At 39.5% G+C, this 21,572-nt stretch overlaps 1 protein-coding gene across 5 annotated transcripts in view; it reads right to left on the bottom strand.

The window, feature by feature from the left end:
* Nucleotides 1–21,572, bottom strand: part of rxrgb (retinoid X receptor, gamma b) — a 97,132-nt gene that overhangs the window by 28,294 nt on the left and 47,266 nt on the right. The window lies entirely within an intron of this gene.

Here is a 21,572-nt window from a genome sequence, read left to right as displayed (position 1 = left end):
TTTGCTGTTTTTGTGCAAACATCTGCATCCCAGCTGGAAACACTTGACCTACAAATGCCCTTCTGTCCTATATATTTGATGCAGTGTGACATAAAGGACCATCGTCCCAGTCACCGCAGGCTTTTCCTATCACTTATTTACAATATGCACTCTCCTCCGACGCTCGCCTAATGGTGAACTCATCCCGGACCTCCACGGTGGTGACCTTCCGGCGGAGACGAACATGCCCGGGGTGCTTTCCGTCGGCGTGCTCGGCCTCTGCACGTGCCCTGAAGGCAGACAGTTCTACTTAAATGACATCCGTCCCCGCCTACTTCAGCAGCGAGTCATTTCATAATTCATTTCATGTGTGTTCACAATACAACTGTAAACGGCTGCTCGGTTATCCATTCAACTCCCAGACATATAACATGCTTCTAACGGAGACAAGCGGCATATTTTGGATTATTGATGTATCAAATACATTCTTCATACATACAGCAACATGCGTGCAAACTTGAATATGGTTTTCAACTATTCCAGTGGCTTGGATTCATGAACGAGTACAATTTTGTTCTTCAAGAAGCAACAACCCACAGCTTAGGAGACTCCTACAACGCAAAAATAAAACTTCCTATTAGATCATTAGTTAAAATTTATACACAATGAACCCTGCGGTTTATAGTCCAGCGTGACTTACAGTGTATCACAAAAGTGAGTACACCCCTCGCATTATTGCAGATATTTAAGTATATCTTTTCATGGGACAAAACTGACAAAATGACACTTTGACACAATGAAAAGTAGTTTGTGTTCTGCTTATTTAATAGAGCTAATTTATTTTCCCCTCAAAATAAAGCCATTAATATATAAACCCCTGGCAACAAAAGTGAGTACACCCCTTAGAAACTTCATCCCTAAATGTCCAAATTGAGTACTGCTTGTCATTTTTCCCTGTCATGTGACTCGTTAGTGTTACTCGGTCCAGGTGTGCATAGGGAGCAGGTGTTTTCAAATTTGTAGTGCAGCTCTCACACTCTCTCATACTGGTCATTGAAAGTTCCAACATGGCACCACATGGCAAAGAACTCTCTGAAGATCTTAAAAGATGTATTGTTGCGCTACATGAAGATGGCCAAGGCTACAAGAAGATTGCCAACACCCTGAAACTGAGCTACAGCACAGTGGCAAGATCATCCGGCGTTTTAAAAGAGCAGGGTCCACTCAGAACAGGCTGGTTGGTCGTCCAAAGAAGCTGAGCGCATGTGCTGAGCATCACATCCAAATGATTTCTTTGAAAGATTGTTGCAGGAGTCCTGTCAGCATGGCTGCAGAGATTGAAGAGGTGGGGGGTCAGTCTATTAGTGCTCAGACCATACGCTGTACTCTACATCAAATTGGTGTGCATGGCTGTCACCCCAAAAGGAAGCCTCTTCTGAAGACGGTATGCAAGAAAGCCCGCAAAAAGTTTGCTGAAGACATGTCAACAAAGCACATGGATTACTGGAACCATGTCGTATGGTCTGATGAGACAAAGATTAATTTGTTTGGTTCCGATGGTCTCAAGCATGTGTGGCGGCGACCAGGTGAGGAGTACAAAGATAAGTGTGTCATGCCTACAGTCAAGCATGATGGTGGGAATGTCATTGTCTGTCATGTCATGTCATGAGTGCTGCAGGTGTTGGACAGTTACATTCCATTGAGGGAAACATGAACTCCAACATGTATTGTGAAATACTGCAGCAGCGCATTATCCCCTCCCTCCAGAAACTGGGTCGCAGGGCAGTGTTCCAGCAAGACAATGACCCCAAACACACCTCCAAGATGACCACTGCTTTACTGAAGAGGCTGAGGGTAAAGGTGATGTACTGGCCAAGCAAGTCTTCAGACTTGAAGCCAATAGAACATGTTTTGGGGATCCTCAAGCGGAAGGTGGAGGTGCGCAAAGTCTCAAATATCCGGCAGCTCCGCAACGTCGTCATGGAGGAGTGGAAGAGTATTCCAGTAGCAACCTGTGAAGCTCTGTTCAACTCCATGCCCAGGAGAGTAAAGGCAGTTCTACATAATAGTGGTGGCCACACAAAATATTGACAGTTAACATGTTGTATTTTAATATTGACAACTTTCACTAAGTGGTGTACTCACTTTTGTTGCCAGGGGTTTAGATATTAATGGCTATATTTTGAATTATTTTGAAGAGAAAATAAAATAACTCCATTATATTAGCTGCACACAGACTACTTTTTATTGGGTCAAAGCGTCGTTTTGTCAGTGGTGTCCCATGACAAGATATACTTAAATATCTGCAGAAATGCAAGGGGTGTACTCACTTTTGTAATACACTGTATTTATAGATTTTAATAAATTAATGAGCTGCATGTTTTTGGTGTAAATATCCTATAATACAATGTGGACCCCTGCGGCTTATAGTCCAGTGATATTTATACAAAGACAAAAGCAATTTTTGGGGTGAAATTTGGTGGGTGTGGCTTATAGTGGTCGATTAAGCCACAGGGTTCAAAGTTAAAGGAAAAGTAGTGGTTTGTAGTCTGAAAATTACGGTATTTTAATTAAGCATTTTGAAATAATGGTCACTAGTTTTCAAGTTATTGACAGATGAATCCCGAATGGACATTATTGGTTGCCATCCAAACAGGAAATAACATTTTTCAGAAATAATGAATAAATATGCTTGTTACTTTGAGTTTTATCGACATACCAACTATGAAAAGTTACCATAGTTTACAGCAGGCGTAAGTATTTTTGTGGCAACTGTTCACCTTTAGCATTTGGTTAATATGGTTACCACACAAAATATAATAAATTACAATTTTTATTAAATATTCAATGCTCTTGTACCCCCCTAAGTCATTCTTATTGCACCTAAGGCTGATTTCTGCTTCTGCGTTGCACTGACGACGGAGCAACGTGTAGACCCTACGTCGTTATTGAGCATTCGAAGTTCTGCATCAAGGGAACGAGTTGTTCTGTAATTCAGCGCCAAGCCACTAGAGGAGTGTTGCTTCGTCTTTGTACGTTCTTCCTCCGGTCATAGACAGCAATGGCAACAGAGATGGAAGCAATGTTCCCGCTAAACTGCGACCGTGCACAATGGTCCACTGCTTGCACACACTCAGCGCACAAGAAAATCTATGAAGCACAGAGAAATAAAATTCAACAGAAACGTATCGTAGCGCCAATCGGACTACTGTCTGTTAGCGCCGCAATGATATGTCAGCACGACACTCCTATTGGTGCGTTCGATACGGCAACGTGGCGCTCCCATTGGTGCGTTCGATACAGCAACGCGACGCTCCTATTAGTGCGTTCGATACGGCAACGTGACGCTTCCATTAGTGCTTTTGATAAGGCAACGCGACGCTCCCATTGGTGGGGAAAAGTGAGTTTGACTCCTTTGTTGATTTACTGAAGCAACATTCCGCTGCCAATATTTGCAAGCACTACAGTATTGATTAATATCTAATTTTAGAACTAATCTAGTTAATTAGACCAACAAAATTGTTTTCTGTACCATTTTGCAACGTAACTCAATGAGCGACAGATGTCTAGAAAAATGCTTTCAAATTGCAGCTATCGATTATTTTAGTAGTCAAATAATTGATGAACTAGTTAGTTCGAATAATCAAGAAATCGGATAAGGAACATGAAAAATTAAAATACTTGAGCTGAGCCTCAAACGGTATACAAAAATAAATAAATAAGGATCTATGTATAACAAAAGAACAATTGGCTAACTTACATAGCAAAAGTCTGCTAGCTTAAATACTATAAAACGCTAACGTCTTTTTTATTTTATTTTATTTTTTTACAATGCTCTTAACAAATCTTTCAGACACATATTCCCACAAAAAAACGGCTAAATATACCTATAAGCTAAATGACGAATGCATTAAAAAAAAAACATTAGCTCAAACAAAAACTTGGTTAATGTTGGTCTTAACATGGAGCAGCTGGATTCAGCCATGTGAAATGAGGAAAACAAGAGGGCTGTGTATCCACCCAAATCAATGCAACTAAATGCAAACACTTTCAATAATAAACCATTACAACGCCACTTTAATTGAACCAATACTCTAAGCAGCAAAATTTAATTTGAATCCTTTTTTTGTAATCGAAAACTCGAGTTAATCGATTAATCGTTGCAGCACTAATTAAGAATGTTTCTGACCTTTCAAAGCTTTGTAAAGATTAAATATACTAATTTATTGCTTTAAAATATGTCTTTTAAGCTAATTTTCTGCTAGCTATTTTTCTTATTTCAAGAAATCTTAGTAAAAATTTACTGGAAGCACTGGCAGATAATTTCACTTACTTCTTGTAGAGTTACACTGAAAATGAGGGAATTTAACTATTTTTAAGAAGGTGTGTTTTTCCAGTGAAGTTGCTGAGACAGAGAATAGGAATCTTGAGGGTCCTTATTGTGTGAACAGTTTTAATGTGGGAGTGATATAGTGTTATACATTGTGGTTGTTCTTTATATTTTATTTATTAACTCACCCATGCCACAATTGGACCTTACCAAGGCCAAAGCAGGACTCTCCTATGGTTAAAGATGGACTCTCACATCCAACATAGGACACATCTCATGAACAACGAGATCTTGTTTTTTTCATTTTAAGTGGGCCAAATCAATGATACTGTATTAAAAGTAAATTAATGAAAATTGCTGCTGTAATTTCATTCTTTTAATAAGCCATGTTACTTGCTATGATCCAAGGTTTTGAAAAGGCGTGATACTGGTGTGTGGCCTCCGTGCACAAATTTGATGTTGCTCACCATGGTCCGCAGTGTGCTCAGAGAGCTTGTGTGTCTGCTGAGCTCAGACACATGAAAAATTACAGGGAACATTGGATGGAAGGCGTGTATTTGTAGCTGCAGCTAATCAATATTGAAATACAAATGTTGTTAATATAAATGTTGAGCCGTAGGCGACAAAGAAGACGTTTGCGGAGGTGTTTGAACGTTTGAAAATGGCAGTGATGTTGTGCTAAACCGGAAACAACGTTCTGAGCGGACCAATCACAGTCCTTTGACGTTCACGTCACGACGCGTTGAAATGACGCATAGTCAGGATTTTTTGGAGGTCCATGTCAGGCTGCGGCGTAGGGTCCTATTCGGGTCTGCGTTCACGACGTAGGTCCATCGTCACCGCAACGCAGAAACATAAATCAGCCTTTACTGTATGTGATAGCTAACTACCCACAACTGGAAAAACATTATGCTACAAATAAACAGAAGGTCCAACAACATCTGAGAACCAACTGTATATTAGTTGACAGTTCTTATTTATTTAGCTAACATGTAATAATAAGACCTGCACTCGCTGGAAGCCACACCCCCCCACAATCAACCAGGAACAATATTGGATTTGGTGTGTGCGGTCATGAACGTGACCGCATGACCACAGAACAAAGTATAATGTAGAGTATTCTGCTGTATATGACCCAATACCGGATTGATTTGGAGTGTCGCTGCCGGCATGGATCTATACAGTCATTGGAATGTATGGTGAGTGAATTATCTGGAGTGCTGGCCTGTGAGGGGCATTTATAATAACTTTCTGTGGCTACAGCTCCACTTAACCTCTAGTAGTTCGCTAGCCTTTATGCCAGACAGAACAATGTTGAGCAAGTTCTCATTTTTTTCATACACAGAGTGCAACAGAAAAAATACAGCACTATTGTGACAAAAAATATTTTTCAATCCATAACTACAAACCACAGTAGTTTCCCCATCCAAATTAATAGAAATGCAATTAACCTTTTCAATGTCAGCTATTTTTAGAAAAGACAACCTCGTCCGTGGCAGTTGATTTTGATCATTTTGACTGACATTTCTAGGCCCAAACAATAGTGGGCTTTCTGTGTAAACAAGATGATTACCAGATGAAAGATTAAACTACATTTGTTTCTATCCCGTTTCATTCATTAGTAATGAACAATGTAACATAGCTTGTTTTTTTCCAAAATCGTCTTTTTGTGGATTGAGAAGCAGTGTTTAAAAAAAAAAAAAAAAAAGCTATTTGTGAAAAGATATACAGTAGTACCTCGACACACGATCGTTTCGACACACGATCTTTTCGAAATCCGACGTAAAATTTGGCTCCATCCGACAACATGCTCAAAATATGAAGATTTATGACAGCGCCGCAGTGTCTTTGTTTTTCCCACAAGACTAACTCAAGATGGATTTCCTTGTGAGAGAAATCAACATGTGTTCCAAGAATGCAAGTGCAAGTGGTGAAAAAAAGGAAAAGGCTGAGTCTTACCACTGAAATGAAGATTAAAATGATAGAAAAATCTGAGTTTGGTGTAGGAGTGGGAACCTCTTGGTACCTCACGATACGATACGTTTTGTGATATAAAGCTCACGATAACAATGATCTGATGATACGGCGATACAAGGATTATCGATACATTGGTCAGGAAATCATTCTAGGATATTCTAAAAACAACTAATAAACAGAAAATCAAGCTTCTGCTGTGAATTGGAATGAGTTTATCACTAGTAGACGTCCAATCCATTTGAACTGGGAGGGTGGCAGCGAATGAACATTCGTTGCCATCCCTCCCACTTCAAACAGATTGAACGTCTCTGGCCGTCAGTGGTAATTTTGGGCCATTTAAGGTCATTTACCTGTTGATTTTCAGTTACGTCCTGTTGATTTTGGGGTATTTTATGGGTCACTTCCTGTTCATTTTGTGTTACAAAACAGGAAGTGAATTGGGAATCACCCAAATAAATAGACAGTGACTCAAACTCAACAGGAAATGACCTGGAAATGGCCTAAAATGAACAGCAATTGACTTATAAATGCCCTGAAAATCTGACAGAATGACTGTGAATGCTCTGGTTTCGAATGAACGAATGTTCCCAGTCTAAATGGATTGGGTGTCGAACACCGTCAAGGCAGTTAGACTTAACTGAGACACTATTATGGTGGAAGATTTTGGTAGCAATTTGTTGGTTTCTTTAGAGATTGACACCTTTTTAAAGTTCGTGCAGGAGAATATCGATAACCTATGGGGATACAAAGTATCACGATATATCACCATTTCGATATTTTGTCACACCCCCATGAACTGGCTCAACAATACGGCCGTAGAATGTCTACGATCTCGACGGTCCGCCTCCGACCTCCGTTTGTCAGTCTTTATAAATTAAGGCAGAGGTGGGCAAACCGGTCCTCGAGGGCCGCAGAGGGTCCTGGTCTTTGTTCCAACTGACCCAGCACAGATAGTTTAACCAATGCGGTTTCAGCAGAAATGCGAAGCAGCTGACAGCAATCGACTGATTGCACTTGTAAAACAGCAGATTGGTGAAAAGGTGTCTTCTTAATGGGTTGCAACCAAAACCCGCACCCACTGCGGCCCTTTGTGGAATAGTTTGCCCACCCCTGAGTTAAGGTGACAATTATTATGATTGTAACATCGCCCCAAAAAATCACCAGCTTCGCCAGGTTTTTAATCATTTTATTTCAGAACTTGTGTAACACAACATGCCTACTGTCCGCCGCAGCTGAACATAAAAAGTGAAAGTAAAAAGTCCTCTTTCACTCTGTTACGTCAGCCACGCGGTGCGTTCAGGTACTCCACGCAAAACACATTTGCCACATTAGCACTGGATTCCTTACACTATTACAGGTAGGGTTGTTCCGATCATGTTTTTTTGCTCCCGATCCGATCCCGATCGTTTTAGTTTGAGTATCTGCCGATCCCGATATTTCCCGATCTGATTCCTTTTTTTTTTTTTGCTCCCGATTCAATTCCAATCATTCCCGATAATTTTTCTCGATCATATACATTTTGGCAATGCATTAAGAAAAAATGAATAAAACTCGGACGAATATATACATTCAACATACAGTACATAGGTACTGTGTTTGTTTATTATGACAATAAATTCTCAAGATGGCATTTACATTATTAACATTCTTTTTTGTGAGAGGGATCCACGGATAGAAAGACTTGTAATTCTTAAAGGATACATGTGAATTTGTATATTGTGACTAAATATTGCCATCTAGTGTATTTGTTGAACTTTCAGTAAATGATACTGCAGCCATTTAACTGTTCTGCCCAAATGCATGATGGGAAGTGCAACCATGACTGTGCGTAGGGGCACCAATTGATATATCTTCTCTGCGTTGGGAAAGAAATTAGGGTGTTAAGAAAATGATCAACTACTACCTTTCTTCCCCACATTACCTCCCACGATATTTTTAATTGCTGAGAGAGGGATTATAAGGCTTTAGCCAAATAAAAAAAGGCCCCAAAGGCTGTCAAAATTTTCTCTACTCATTATGCGCTGCCTTTTAGTTCTATATATAGGTAAAATGGCGCCTTTATAGATTGAATGCGAGAATGCGTGAGTGGGTCGTGCAGCGCATGCGTTAATTATTTAACGTGATTAATTAAAAAAAATTAATTACCGCCGTTAACGCAATTAACTTGATAACCCTACTTTAAGCCAAAACTACTTTGGATGAGTGTAAGACATTTTGCCTGTAACGTCAAATACAATTAGAAAACAATTTAAATAAAAAAATATACAGTGCCTTGCAAAAGTATTCGGCCCCCTTGAATCTTGCAACCTTTCGCCACATTTCAGGCTTCAAACATAAAGATATGAAATTTAATTTTTTTGTCAAGAATCAACAACAAGTGGGACACAATCGTGAAGTGGAACAACATTTATTGGATAATTTAAACTTTTTAAAAAAATAAAAAACTGAAAAGTGGGGCGTGCAATATTATTCGGCCCCTTTACTTTCAGTGCAGCAAACTCACTCCAGAAGTTCAGTGACGATCTCTGAATGATCCAATGTTGTCCTAAATGACCGATGATGATAAATAGAATCCAGCTGTGTGTAATCAAGTCTCCGTATAAATGCACCTGCTCTGTGATAGTCTCAGGGTTCTGTTTAAAGTGCAGAGAGCATTATGAAAACCAAGGAACACACCAGGCAGGTCCGAGATACTGTTGTGGAGAAGTTTAAAGCCGGATTTGGATACAAAAAGATTTCCCAAGCTTTAAACATCTCAAGGAGCACTGTACAAGCCATCATATTGAAATGGAAGGAGCATCAGACCACTGCAAATCTACCAAGACCCGGCCGTCCTTCCAAACTTTCTTCTCAAAAAAGGAGAAAACTGATCAGAGATGCAGCCAAGAGGCCCATGATCACTCTGGATGAACTGCAGAGATCTACAGCTGAGGTGGGAGAGTCTGTCCATAGGACAACAATCAGTCGAACACTGCACAAATCTGGCCTTTATGGAAGAGTGGCAAGAAGAAAGCCATTTCTCAAAGATATCCATAAAAACTCTCGTTTAAAGTTTGCCACAAGCCACCTGGGAGACACACCAAACATGTGGAAGAAGGTGCTCTGGTCAGATGAAACCAAAATTGAACTTTTTGGGCACAATGCAAAACGATTTGTTTGGCGTAAAAGCAACAAAGCTCATCACCCTGAACACACCATCCCCACTGTCAAACATGGTGGTGGCAGCATCATGGTTTGGGCCTGCTTTTCTTCAGCAGGGACAGGGAAGATGGTTAAAATTGACGGGAAGATGGATGCAGCCAAATACAGGAACATTCTGGAAGAAAACCTGTTGGTATCTGCACAAGACCTGAGACTGGGACGGAGATTTATCTTCCAACAGGACAATGATCCAAAACATAAAGCCAAATCTACAATGGAAGGGTTCAAAAATAAACGTATCCAGGTGTTAGAATGGCCAAGTCAAAGTCCAGACCTGAATCCAATCGAGAATCTGTGGAAAGAGCTGAAGACTGCTGTTCACAAACACTCTCCATCCAACCTCACTGAGCTCGAGCTGTTTTGCAAGGAAGAATGGGCAAGAATGTCAGTCTCTCGATGTGCAAAACTGATAGAAACATACCTCAAGCGACTTGCAGCTGTAATTGGAGCAAAAGGTGGCGCTACAAAGTATTAACGCAAGGGGGCCGAATAATATTGCACGCCCCACTTTTCAGTTTTTTATTTGTTAAAAAAGTTTAAATTACCCAATAAATGTTCCACTTCATGATTGTGTCCCACTTGTTGTTGATTCTTGACAAAAAAATTAAATTTCATATCTTTATGTTTGAAGCCTGAAATGTGGCGAAAGGTTGCAAGATTCAAGGGGGTCGAATACTTTTGCAAGGCACTGTATGTATATATATTAAAAAAAGGCATGTCCGATATTTTATTGCCGATTCCGATACTTTGAAAATGACGTGATCGGACCCAATCGACATCTTTAACTACAGGTATTTAATTTTTATTATTATATTATTGTTCCGATTTTTATTAATAATTTATTTGTTTTGCTCTGTGTGATTGCTATTTGCAATAGTACCAGCAGTATTTATTAAGGATTTAGTGTAGGTTTTCGGGCTGTGGAGCGAATTAATGGAATTATAATGTATTCATATGGGAAAATCCTGCTCGACATACGACCATTTCGACTTACAAACAAGGTTTTGGAACGAAATAACTTTGTATGTAGAGGCAAGCCCGTCGACGGGGTGGGGGGTGGGGGGCATATAGTGGTCTCTTGTCCCCCAGCCCCTGCAAGTCTATTGACAGCCCTGTGTAGAGGTGCCGTTGTACTGTATTATATTTGAAAAATTCTGACTGACGACAACAGTCATCAGTTGCTAATGACTGGATTCCATCTGCCGACTTTTCATGTCATTGGCACTGAAATAGTTCATCTGTTATCGCACCTGGACAAAAAACTGTCTTGGTCATATTTCTTGTTTCAATTCAATGGCCAATGTGCTACTCTTTCTTGTGTGCATGCCTTGACCACCTGGGGACAGTATATTACAGCCGTGCATACACAGGTTTTCAAAAGTGACTCAGTAACATGAAGTAATATTGGTCATTTTGCACAAATAATTACACTAGTAACTATTGTTTTATTGACAGTCCACATGTGTTGCGTCAACATTCATATTCAAATAGGTGTTGCTTAAACGGCCTTTATATTGAAGCTTTTAGTTTGCACATCTATGTTATTTTAGATACAGAAAGACTATATAACTGAAATTTTTGTGGCTCACATTTTTTTCCCAACCGAAGCAACCAGCCAAGAGATGGCTCGCATTTCTAAAAACCTTTCAGATCACTTGTATCTCAAGGCATGCCCACATATTACAGATTCTGGAATTCTTCTGATACGCCTCGTAAATACTGTACACTGTATGTACTGAAAAGTGCTTTGCTCATTGAAAACGACCATAAATGGAACACAAAAAACTGGACAAACAACAAACTGTGTGATAGCAAGACACAAAGACTGGATCCACAGAGGTAAATAGAGCATAAGAAAATACACAACCATAAAGGCTGCTCTTTTTTCTCCGGCACTCTCTCTCTCCCCTCTCGTACAGTTCTTCATTAAAGGGCTAATAGTAGGACTGCGCTATAAGTCCGCTCACATGACACCAGACACAGGGCGACAAAGGTCAGAAAACGGTGAGAGCAAGCTAGAGGAAGGCCAAGGTATGCAAGTCCAACACATTGGCGACTTCGACTGTAAAACCGACAAATTCCAGGAACATAAAGCGTATGTTACAATGTTTAACACAGATTGAAACATGATGAACATGTTGGAGAAAGCAATGTATACTGTGACGGTCTTATACTGTATATAGGGCATACACACGTGACTGATATTAAATCCCACTGCACTATTCTTAGAACGATACATATTAAAGCAGCTCTGGCATACAGTGTATAAGCCAAACCCATACACTATGTTGTATTACTGCCATGGTATGAAAAAGTATCTGAACCTTTTGGAATTTCTCACATTTGTGCATAAAATCATCAAATGTGATCTGATCTTTGTCAAAATCACACAGATGTAAAAACAGTGTCTGCCTTAACTAAACCACCCAAACATTTATAGGTTTTCATATTTCAATGAGGAAAGCATGCAAACAATGACAGAAGTAAGTGAAAAATAAGTAAGTGAAACCTCTGCCTAAGGAGACTTAAAGAACAATTGAAACCAAATTTTACCAAACATTTAAGTCAGGTGTGTGCCCAATCACTGATGAGTGGTTTAAAGCTGCCCTGCCAACGATAAAACACACACCTGATAAGAATTGTCTTGGTGAGAAGCATTGTCTGTTTGCATCATGGCTGGGTCAAAAGAGCTGTCTGAAGACCTGTGATCAAGGATTGTTGATTTGTATAACGCTGGGAAAGGATATAAAACCATCTCTAAAAGTCTGGATGTTCATCAATCGACAGTCAGAGAAGTTGTCTACAAATGGAGAGAGTTTGGCACTGTTGCTTCTCTCCCTAGGACTGGCTGTCCACCAAAGATGACGCCAAGAGTTCAGTGCAGAATACTCAGAGAGGTAAAAAAGAACCCTAGAGTGTCTGCTGAAGACTTACAGAAATCACTGGCACAGTCCAATATCTCTGTGCACACATCAACTATGTGTAAAACTATGGCCAAGAATGGTGTTCATGGGAGGACTCCACAGAGGAAGCCTGCTGTCTGAAAAAAAAAAAAACATTATTGCTAGTTCAATGTTCACAAAAAGGCACTTGGACACTCTACAGAAGTTTTGGCAAAATATTTTGTAGAATGATGAAACCAAAGTTGAATTGTTTGGGAGTAACATACAACGTCATGTGTGGAGGAAAAATGGAACAGCTCACCAACATCAACACCTCATCCCTATCGTGAAGCATGGTGGAGGGAGCATCATGATTTGGGGCGGTTTTGCTATCTCAGGGCCTGGACAACTCGCATTCATGAATGGAAGAATAATTTCAAAGGTTTATCAGGATGTTTTGCAGGAAAACCTGAGGCCGTCTGTCAGACAGTTGAGGCTAAAAAGAGGATGGATGCTGCAACAAGACAATGATCCAAAACACTGAAGTAAATCAATTTCAGAATGGTTTCAGAAGAACAAAATACACCTTCTGGAGGGGCCAAGTCAAAGTCCAGACTTGAAGCCCATTGAGATGCTGTGGCATGACCTAAAGACAGCGATTCATGCCAGACATCCCAGGAATCTGACTGAACTATAGCAGTTTTGTATAGAAGAACGGGCAGAGATTAGTCCTGATCAATGTACCAGACTGATCTGCAGCTACAGCAAGCACCTGGTTGAAGTTATTGGTGCCAAAGGGGGGACCACAAAATATTAAATGTGATGGTTCACTTACTTATTTTTCCGTCGTTTGCATACTAACCTCAATAAAATATGAAAACCTATAAATGTTTTAGTGGTTTTAGTTAAAGCGCACACCGTTTTTTTCATCTGTGTGTATTTGACAAATATCAGATCACATTTGATGGTGATTTTATGCAAAAAAGTGACAAATTCCAAAGGTTTCAGATACTTTTTCATACCATTATATATAAGGGTAATTCCAGAATTTGAGGACATTTTATTTCCCACCCTTCAAATTTTAAACAATCCATAAACAAAACATTGACACATGGCGTTTGTGGGGACATTTGCTTGTTTACCATTTACTACCTGAGACCACAGAATAATAATAATTATGATAATAATTCTTTTAAAAATACCCAATAAGTCTGAAGTACCCCCTCAAATGTCTCTTTCATTCAATTTGTCATTTAATGACCAAATTGAATATGAACTAAAACAGTTCAAATGGAATTTGAATTTCATTACTGGGTGTTATTGTCATGTACCTGGCCCTTTTCCACTAATTGTAGGAGTATTCCTGTACACTCTGCCTGCTGCCACTCCACCTATCAGAAAGCTCATCTGCCAATTACCCCTGATTAGCACCACCTGCAACTTGTTACAAGCTGTGCATTTGAGGCTCTGCCTCCAAACAGTCAGTGTCAGTTCGTCACCGATTCAGCACGCGCCGCTCCTGCTTGTCGACAGTCCTTGACCGATCACAGCTTCAGGCCCAGTAAGCTCAACCTGTCCTGCTTGACCATGCCACGCCAGTCTTCCAGTTTCTAACCATTTTCACTGTCCGCCAGCTCAAAGAAAAGCTTGTGGTCGCGATACGCAGTTGGTTCTGTCTCGTACCTGACATTTGTTTCATTGCATCTCCTGTAACCGTGGGAGTATTTGTTATATAATCTAAAACAGGTTACGAATGAGTTCCGTTCCTACTCTCGCGATGTAACACGAATTTCCCCGCAAGTCGGAATTAACGCTTTAACTCATTCACTCCCAGCAATTTTCACCAGAGCAAGGCCCTTCGCTCCCGGCCATTTTTCTGGATTTTGACTGATTTAGCAAGGCCCACAGAAAATTCTGTTCTATTGCTATATAAACATGGAACCCACCAAAAGAAAGATTAGACGCTCTTCTTTCAGCAGAAAAAAAGTAAGTTCCTATCTTTTTCCATTCTTTTGAAATCGGCATTAGAAAATAGCTTAGTTTGAGCAATTTTCCAATTTCTAATGAAAAAACAGAAAATTAGCTTTTTGTAAACTCATACATTTCAAACATAACTTTTGACTTTAACACAGCTATTTTTTGCATTAGTTACAAATAGAGCTGTCCCGACTAGTCGATGTAGTCGACGTCATCGATGACGTAAATCCGTCGACGAGCACAACATGCCGTCAACTGTTAATGAAGGGTTAAAAAAATATATGCGTGGAAAGTTAGAATGTCGGATGCTCTGTTTGCAAGCGGGGAAAGCGGCACAAAGCCAAAAAAGGCGCACCAGAGAGTCCAAAACATTGACTTATTTCAAAGAAACAAAGGAGGGTACACTCTTCTGTCCTGTCTCTTCAATGCCAAGCTTGGCTGCACGTCGGTCGTGAATAAACACCTCAAGCGCCTTCACGCAGTTTGTAAGTTTTTTTTTTTGTTTTTTTTTTTTGTACACCAGAGGGTGCTGTCGCCTTACTAAATAATAATGTTTCATTGACAATGGGCCTATAAGTGCTATTAGTATTGTTCTTAATGCTAATTGAAAGGTTTATTTCATGTTATGGTTTATTTTATGGTATAGAAAATTATATAAGGTTAAAAAGTCATAAATATATACAGTGATTGCACTCAAGGTAGAGATTGTCAATGATAAGGTAATAAGGTAAAGGCAATTCATATAGGCAATTCATTGATTATATAAATAAGGTTTAAAAGGAAAAAGGTGAAAAGTTTTTGTTAATTTCTAATTGTGTTGCTTTATTTGTGTGCACCGAAGCTCTTACGGTGTGTTTACATCAAGGATGGAATAAAAGTTGTAAACCATCAGTTTAGGAGACCATCTTTTCAATCGGGATGCTACACTAGTTAATTCTATCAGCATTTGAACTCATTGTTTATTTGTGATTTATTATTGCTATTTACGTGTTTATTTGTACTTTAATAAATGATTTGAGTGTTCCAATATGTTTTTTTTAAATTGATAAGCGTCAACAAAAACTTCATTGCTAAATTAGTTTAAAAAATTAATAAATATATAAATAAATTAATTATTAGATTAGTCGACTAATCGTAAAAATAGTCGGCTGACTAATCGGGAGAAAATTAGTCGTTTGGGACAGCCCTAGTTACAAACATCTGAATGTTTTTCTTTTACAAAATATAATGAACAAGACAAATAGAGCTTTTGATAGCAAAGTAAAAATTTGTTTACACATGACTACTGAGAGATGACGCTATAACGCCGTTGTCGCCGCATCTGCCGTGTAAAATTTTCCCTCATCGTTGTCTGTCTCATAAAGATGGATTATTTTTTTAATCTCTGCAGGGTCTGCTTGGTGAGCCCGCTGCACGGTGGTCTCAGTCGTTTTGCTCTGTCGTCCAGCGCCTGGCATTCCAGGCGTCCTCTTAGTTGTTTTGCTTGGTCGTCCGCCACCTGGCATACTGCCGCCAGCGCTCCGACCGTGCTGCCCGGCCTTTCATTGCTGTTGAATCGGGTTGCGGGTCTTTACAAAATGCGCTACTGCCCTCCAGTGGCCAGTTTTATTGCTTTATATTGAGTTTGGAGCCTTGTTTTTTGTTTCTCAGATAGATTGCAAGCTACAGAGTCTTCTTGTAAAAAAAAAAAAAAAAAAAAATTAAACTCAAGACTTATAAATACGTTTTTGGGACAATGAAGCATTTAAAAATAGAACGTATTTATACGTTTCTGGGAGCAAATGAGTTAAGTACCCCAAAATACGATGTCAGACGTCCGTGTGGTTTGCTGACTTTATTCAGCTGCTCATGACATCGACACTTGGAGAATAAAACTAAAATGAAATTAATCAGTTTAATCTTCAATAACAGCAATTCAAATTTGCATTTATAACTAGCTGCTGATACAGCAACAAGTATCCACACAAACGATTAGCATGTATCAGTTAGCGTCCGCACATCATCAAAAACAATCACATCAACTCGCCCCAAGTATTCGACCACAATCGAAAACGTACAAAAGGTGTTATATACAGGTGTTGCCTCTGTGGATGCTTCACAAGCAAGAAATGTGCACGCTGGCTTGCAGCTTTCCCTTCTCTCACTTGGCTGTGCGACTTTTTCGTGGGAGCAAATGGCTCTTCCTCGTGTGTGTGTGGGTGCACTCTTCTTCTTGTGCGCAAATACGTTCTGCTTCGTGTGTATAGGGTTATATTGCTGACACTATTCTGAGAGCGAGCAATAATGGAAATTGAGCAAAAATAACCTGGATTTCGAGCACAAAAAACTATATTGAGCGAGCAGTTAAAGATTTTAAGTGAGCAATCATAGATTTTGAGCACAGAAAATAATATTGAGCAAAAAAAAAATCTACTCTGTGCCGCTCAATTCCCCCCTCCTGCTCTCGCTACGTATCTCGACTCCGCTCAATTCCCCCCTCCTGCTCTCGCTCCGTATCTCAACTCCTCTGCTCGTCGGTTTTTCTCTGCGCGCTGAGTTGAGCACATGCGGAAATACCGCCAGTTCTCTGATTGGTTGGCTTCGTGACACGTTGGTGACGCATGTGCTCAACTCAGCGCGCAGAGAAAAGAAACCGATGAGCAGAGTCGTCGAGATTAGAGATGGGCGATACCAGTGATTTTGGATTCGATCCGATACCAAGTAATACAAAGGCCAAATATTGCGATCCCGAGCCGATATCGAAACCGGAAGTTATATATACTCCCAATGGGTTTTCCCATTGACTGTGTATCAAATACTCGTTCTCCCCACTGTGTGTGTGTATGTATGTATGTATGTATATTAGGGCTGCAGCTATCGAATATTTTAGTAATCGAGTAATCGACTGAAAATTCTATCGATTAATCGAGTAATCGGATAAAACAAATATATTTTTAGGTGAAGAGCAATTATACATATACATGAGAAAACAAGACATTTCATGTAATCTTGAACCATTTTCAGTCAATCAATCTTTATTTTCGATGTATATTGTTGAAAACAGCCAACAATTGCATCTCAGATGTAACTAGAATTAAAAGAAGAAAAGACTAATTCACTGCTTTCACTCAAAAAAACTTTTAGATCTTATTAATATATATATATCTTACCTAAAAATGCCATTACGCTTGATAACACACATCACTTAAAAGTTAGGATTTTTTTCCCCACGTGTTTCAATTGAATTTCTCTTTGTGTCAAGCCATTTTTAAGTTCTAGTTAAGTTTTAAGTTAGTCTAAACTGTAAGTCCTGATAGGATTTTGAGTTTTTGCTGTGTTCAAAATAAATGTATGATAAAGGCTGTATTGGAGCACATTAGGGACTAGTGCTACTTGGTGTTTTATCCAGCAATGACTACTGAGCTAAAATTGATAGTTAGCATGATTAAGTTTTTATTTTACACCCTCATCACTCCACAATGCTATGTTATGTTAAAGCCTGTATGTAAGACACGTTAGCCACGCATCGACAGTGGTCTTAATTATTTGAAACCTAGCCCTCCGCAGGGCTAACGTTCCGTGAGCTAGTAGCGACAGTAACGTTAATCTTATTTATTAGCGCTTAGCGCTCTTTATTAGCGCTTAGCGCTGTACTGCTTTAAGATGGCGGCCGTTTACAAACGCTGCCCAGACGCGGCCGAGTCTGTCATTTCGCATCTAGTTCAACATACATGTGATCTCTATGAGACGCACCAGACGCTGCCTGTTACCAATGTAGCATTGTGCGGGCTAGTATTTAGCAACGTCGGCGTCGTTTGTGGCGGCTGTCAGCTGCAGTAAGTTTTTTTTTTTTTCCCTTCTTCTTCCTCTTCCTCTCCGCATGTGACAGCGCGCTGTCCCGCATTAAAAGTAGTCCTAGCAAAACGTGATGCTTAGAGCTGTCAAAATAAACGATTACTCGAGGTGAATAAAATTACTCGGATCAGTTTTTAAACTCGAGTTGCTCGAGTACTCGTTTCAGCTCTAATATATATATATATATATATATATATATATATATATATATAATGACAACCCTGCAGTGTTCTCACCCATTCTGATGATATCTAATGTACAACTACATCAAGCACTCAAAAACTATTAAGTCTCTTTGTGTCAAATATGCTTTGCAATGGAAAACTGCTGCTTTTAATAACGAGCAAAGCAGTTTCCCTCAAACTCACAAACCAATCCATCAACAACAAACTCTGATTAGTCAGTCTCACTCTTTAACCATGACCCTTAAATTCATATGCACAGAACATTTCCCTGCTACACGTTGCATTTGATCAAATTTTAATCTACCTAAATTAAATATTTTTGATCTAATTAAAGAACGAATTAATAGTAGCATGTTACCGCCCTCAAATGGTAGATCACTAAAAACAAATCCAATTATCAAGTCACTTTTCTGTTTTTGAATTTTATTTTACTAACACAATTTCCAAACATATTTTGAAAAAAAAAAAAATAATAATAATTAATAAAAATAAATACATTTTAAAAAACAGATCTTGAAATAACTGAAAGACCTTTAACAAAATAAAAATAAGTAGCAACAAAACATAAGAAATCAAGCATTTAATTGTTTGTAACATAAAAAAAAAAAGGAAAAACATTTCATGAAAAAATAAAAATATGAAACAAATTCACAAGAAATAAAAAATGAATAAGAAATAATAAAAAGGTTAAGTAAGAAATTAGGCGTGAGAGGGGCGGTGGAAAAGCATGCTGTTCGACACAGGATAGGGACGTGAATGGGGGCGGGAGCACACGCCGGTGCACTGCTTATGTGTGTGCGAAAGGGAAAAGTAGTTCAAAAAGTGTGCACAAAAATAGACCCAACAATTGACAAAGAAAATATAATATATTAATTGCAGATATCGATACTTTTGCTTGGGAATCGATACCTAAAATTCAATACGCTGGATCGAAATATCGATATTTTTTGTATCGATCCGCCCATCCCTACAACTCAGCGCGCGGAGAAAAGAAACCGACGAGCAGAGGAGTTGAGATACGGAGCGAGAGCAGGAGGGGGGAATTGAGCGGAGTCGAGATACGTAGCGAGAGCAGGAGTGGGGAATTGAGCGGCACAGAGTAGATTTTTTTTGCTCAATATTATTTTCTGTGCTCAAAATCTACGATTGCTCGCTTAAAATCTTTAACTGCTCGCTCAATATAGTTTTTTGTGCTCGAAATCTAGGTTATTTTTGCTCAATTTCCATTATTGCTCGCTCAGAATAGTGTCAGCAATATACAGTGCCTTGCAAAAGTATTTGGCCCCCTTGAACCTTGCAACCTTTCGCCACATTTCAGGCTTCAAACATAGATATACAATTTTAATTTTTTGTCAAGAATCAACAACAAGTGGGACACAATCGTGAAGTGGAACAAAATTTATTGGATAATTTAAACTTTTTTAACAAATAAAAAAACTGAAAAGTGGGGCGTGCAATATTATTCAGCCCCCTTGCATTAATACTTTGTAGCGCCACCTTTTGCTCCAATTACAGCTGCAAATCGCTTGGGGTATGTTTCTATCAGTTTTGCACATCGAGAGACTGACATTCTTGCCCATTCTTCCTTGCAAAACAGCTCGAGCTCAGTGAGGTTGGATGGAGAGTGTTTGTGAACAGCAGTCTTCAGCTCTTTCCACAGATTCTCGATTGGATTCAGGTCTGGACTTTGACTTGGCCATTCTAACACCTGGATACGTTTATTTTTGAACCATTCCATTGTAGATTTGGCTTTATGTTTTGGATCATTGTCCTGTTGGAAGATAAATCTCCGTCCCAGTCTCAGGTCTTGTGCAGATACCAACAGGTTTTCTTCCAGAATGTTCCTGTATTTGGCTGCATCCATCTTCCCGTCAATTTTAACAATCTTCCCTGTCCCTGCTGAAGAAAAGCAGGCCCAAACCATGATGCTGCCACCACCATGTTTGACAGTGGGGGTGGTATGTTGAGGGTGAGCTGTGTTGCTTTTACGCCAAACATATCGTTTTGCATTGTGGCCAAAAAGCTCAATTTTGGTTTCATCTGACCAGAGCACCTTCTTCCACATGTTTGGTGTGTCTCCCAGGTGGCTTGTGGCAAACTTTAAACGAGAGTTTTTATGGATATCTTTGAGAAATGGCTTTCTTCTTGCCACTCTTCCATAAAGGCCAGATTTGTGCAGTGTACGACTGATTGTTGTCCTATGGACAGACTCTCCCACCTCAGCTGTAGATCTCTGCAGTTCATCCAGAGTGATCATGGGCATCTTGGCTGCATCTCTGATCAGTTTTCTCCTTGTTTGAGAAGAAAGTTTGGAAGGACGGCCGGGTCTTGGTAGATTTGCAGTGGTCTGATGCTCCTTCCATTTCAATATGATGGCTTGCACAGTGCTCCTTGAGATGTTTAAAGCTTGGGAAATCTTTTTGTATCCAAATCCGGCTTCAAACTTCTCCACAACAGTATCTCGGACCTGCCTGGTGTGTTCCTTGGTTTTCATAATGCTCTCTGCACTTTAAACAGAACCCTGAGACTATCACAGAGCAGGTGCATTTATACGGAGACTTGATTACACACAGGTGGATTCTATTTATCATCATCGGTCATTTAGGACAACATTGGATCATTCAGAGATCGTCACTGAACTTCTGGAGTGAGTTTGCTGCACTGAAAGTAAAGGGGTCGAATAATATTGCACGCCCCACTTTTCAGTTTTTTATTTGTTAAAAATTTTTAAATTATCCAATAAATGTTGTTCTACTTCACGATTGTGTCCCACTTGTTGTTGATTCTTGACAAAAAAAAATTCAATTTCATATCTTTGTTTGAAGCCTGAAATGTGGCGAAAGGTTGCAAGATTCAAGGGGGCCGAATACTTTTGCAAGGCACTGTAACCCCATACGTGTGTACATGCGCGCTTACTCGTGTGTGTCAGTACTACCTGCTCTACGCTTCCTGCACCAAAATAAAAGCATGCATTACAATCATCAACTGTGGTACTCCCCAAGGTTTCTCATTTCTCCCAAAGAGTTTTGGATTTTTTCCTTGCCGACATGGAGGGTCAAAGGATGGGGGATGCCCAGGACTTGACCTTTATTTATTTCATCTCTATTTCATCTGCTGCTTCTGACTGTGTATATCATATTGCCTCTGCAAAACCCTTTGAGACAACCTTGTTGTGATTATAGGGCTATACAAATAAAATTGAATTGA

The sequence above is a fragment of the Corythoichthys intestinalis genome, chromosome 7 (assembly GCF_030265065.1).
Source record: "Corythoichthys intestinalis isolate RoL2023-P3 chromosome 7, ASM3026506v1, whole genome shotgun sequence".
Lineage (NCBI taxonomy): Eukaryota > Metazoa > Chordata > Actinopteri > Syngnathiformes > Syngnathidae > Corythoichthys > Corythoichthys intestinalis.
This window is presented reverse-complemented; position numbering and strand designations above follow the sequence as displayed.